General features: G+C 42.3%; 1 long non-coding RNA gene across 1 annotated transcript in view; it reads left to right on the top strand.

The window, feature by feature from the left end:
- Window positions 1-39: 39 nt before the first annotated feature.
- Window positions 40-3,276, top strand: part of LOC106526155 (uncharacterized) — a 43,375-nt gene continuing 40,138 nt past the window's right edge. The window contains exon 1 of the long non-coding RNA XR_001311217.1: window positions 40-153. This is a non-coding gene — a long non-coding RNA (uncharacterized LOC106526155). The remainder of the gene's footprint in view (window positions 154-3,276) is intronic.

Genomic DNA, 3,276 nt, shown 5'->3' with positions numbered 1-3,276 from the left:
CCCCCTCAGCCTCCCACTTTCTCCGGCTCCCAGCCGATGCGCTCCTCGTCTCCAAAAAGCTCCGTCTCTCCACGAGCATGTCCTCGCGCAGACATGCAGCCGCGGTGCCATGAAGCGGACCAAAAAGACGGCGACAGCACAGCACGCGCGCAGGTAAGCTCATACCTGAACACCCCCCACACACACCACCACCACCAGCAGCAGCCCCCCCACCCCCTCCTCCTCTGTATAGGCTACGTCAAAATCAGCCGGAATGTCTGAAAGGTTTTTATCTAAACCAGGAGACTGAGCTGCGGTTCTGCTCAAGGACATTCCGACAGAAGGACCTGGCTGTGGTCAGAGGTTGCACCTGCTGCTGGACTTTTTTTTTTCTTTTATTATTATTATTATTTTTTTTGTTTTGACCACCATCTTTTTTTATTATTATTATTACAAACGTCGTGGTCCTTCGGTGCGCAAAACAAAGACAACGAGGTGGGAAATTGCAAGTTTTCTGCAAGATTTCAAGATTTTTTTAAAGTTGATTTTTGTTGTTGTTGTTGTCTAAGAGAGAAGTGGTGTGTAACTTTAACACCAGCTGCTTTAATMAAATTAAATATGAAGCAGAAATATCTGATTAGTCCTGCTTCACATGATCTATTTTATGGATTTAATTTAGTTTTTTTCTCATTATTTAAATTCCATGAACGTTTCGAGTCAGTATTACGCAAGAAGGGAAAACGGTCACTCTGCGCCAACGTTGCGCGCGCTCTCATCAAATGTCCATCACTGTAACAAGCGTGGAGCTGCATGCTCTTTTTCCCGGTTTCCTCCTCATTTCAGCTCATGTTTGTTTTATTTGCATTTATTRTTTTGTTTCAAAGACATTGCGCAGTGGTTCAGAGGAAATCACCTGCGCTCTTTTGGATTCGGACAAGTGCGTAAATTCTCTCCAAAACGGTGTTAATCCCTTCATGTTTTCCCAACTAAAAAATCCGGTTCCTTTCTGATTTATTGAAACATATCTTATATTTTACACCCCCCCTCCCCCCACAAAAAAATCGCTTCCTGTAGCGCGCGTGTTCGCGCCGCGCGTTCAGTTTCTGCGCGCTCATCGGTCGAACGACGCGCAAAAGCCGCGGCTCTGCACCAACAATCACCCAGTATCCCGTTCAAACTGTGCCRAATCAGACGGTCGCGGCCACAACAGGCGCGCGTAAAAGCGCAACAGCCTCAAACTGAGATGGGTCTGCCCCCCCCCCCCCAAATAAAAACGCAATGAATGTCTTTACAGATCGCGCGCTCTCAATAAACCCAGCTGAGGACGCTGGGGGATCCGTGTTTTAAACAGGTAAAGATGATTTTTTTTAACAGTTTGTTGCAATTTTAGTCTATTCTGTTGTTTAGGTGGATAAATGAGAGCAGAGGGAAGAAACTGAGTGGATATTTGGGGAAGCAGGGAAGTTAGATTTRGTTGTTGTTGAATTTTCACTTGCAGGGACCATGTTGCTCCAAAACTGGAAAGGATTCTGCAGTTCTGACAGATTCACTGTTTGACAAGAAACAACCTGATGGGTCTCATTTTGCTGTGGATTTGATGACTTTTAGGCTCATTTATGAGCACCAAGTGATCTCATTGAGTTGGGTTGCTTTCTTTACTGTTCTGCTTTAGTTTCTTGCATCACAGTTTAGAAAAGCAACAAGTTTCCTTTTTTATTTTTATTTTTTTTTAACATCTACATTCCAGTGATAAAGCTGTGACAAGTTCAGAATTAAAGCGACAGAAACAGTCCCGAAGATGTCACTCAACCTTTTTAGGTTTTCCTACCTGGGTTTAAAAATATATCAGGACCCAAAAATCCCCCATTTTTCCTCCTGTTTGGATCACAGCAGGTGCCAAACACATTCCAGAGGAGCATTTTTACCCCCCTGTATAAATACAGATTAGAAAATTTTACAGTTTCCTAAAAGCAAAGAAGCAGCTTAAATTTAAACKAAATGCAACAAACTAAAATACACTTTAATGATTTTTTTTCCTCTTTGCATGAACTTAAAAAAATAGAAATTTCGTCCAATTTTCCCACAACTTTACATGCATTTTTAAACGTTACGTCTTGTTCTGGGACCCATTTCCTCCTCTCTTGTCTAAGCTGACGTTGATGATTCCTGATTTGGTTGATGATTTTATTTATTTATTTATTTCAGTTTAGGTCTGAGGTTCTTTGAGGACTGCTCTGTGACTTGCCCTCAGCTCTGCTGCATAACGAATATGACTGCATGTGAGCTGGTGCAGATGTATAAGTTTATTGTGTAAAATCAAATGATGATTTATATTTGACGTTACTACTTACAGACCAAACATACAGTTTGATTTGCTGACATTTTAATATCAAAATGACGCCATCTGTTTGCTAAAAAAATTTATTTTTTTACTCTCTTAGCTGAATTTAGATGGAAAAAACAAAAAGAAGCTGAAGGAGGGGAGTCCTGCCAAAGCTGCATCCCAGCATGAACACATATTTCTSTTTCTGTGCATTTGGCAGCTCTTCAAGAGGAGGTTGCTTTTGTTAAATAATAAAAAACAACAAGTTAAATTTAAACATTGGGATGCATCATCTGTGGACGTGTATGCGCGTTGATTGGAGAGAGGCTGCAACATTAGCGAATCTTTGTATCTGGCACGCACAGAAAGGAATGTCTAATTAGCACGCTTTCAACCGCAGCGAGCGAGCTCCTGCTCTAATCGCAGTCTTTTCTTGTCATTACACCCTTATTTATTTTATTTTCCCCTTTTTTTAACAGAATTAAAATGTTATTTTTTTGTTGCTGTTGTTTCGTCCCCGCGTATAGGCAAATCATGAAAAAAAACTGCTCAGGGTAATGTATGGAACTGTTCCGGAAGAGGAGATGAAAGGAGATTTCAGGATGGAGTTTGACATAAAATGAATGTGTTTATGTTTGGGGGCGGAGCTTGTGCCGCCGGTGACTGACAGAGTGGGGATGGCTCTGACGCACACGGGTATCTAAAAGTGGATTTAGGCCTAAATGTGCGGTGTGTGGCCGCCGGATGATGGAGCTTTTCCCGCCCTGATGCAGTACTCTGACAGAAGGACAAAAGGCCATCGTCCCCCCTTCCTCCTTATCAGATGCTGTGTGACTGCGGGGCTTTACGATACAAGGTGCCACTACACGACTGCATGAAGTGGCATTGATTGGAAAGGATGGGAGGAGGGCGATTCCTTCTTATAGAGTAACTTACCCCAAAAGTAACTTTTTTTTAGCTGATAAACTGTCTAG

Source organism: Austrofundulus limnaeus, unplaced genomic scaffold (assembly GCF_001266775.1).
Source record: "Austrofundulus limnaeus strain Quisiro unplaced genomic scaffold, Austrofundulus_limnaeus-1.0 Scaffold262, whole genome shotgun sequence".
Taxonomy (NCBI): domain Eukaryota; kingdom Metazoa; phylum Chordata; class Actinopteri; order Cyprinodontiformes; family Rivulidae; genus Austrofundulus; species Austrofundulus limnaeus.
This window is presented reverse-complemented; position numbering and strand designations above follow the sequence as displayed.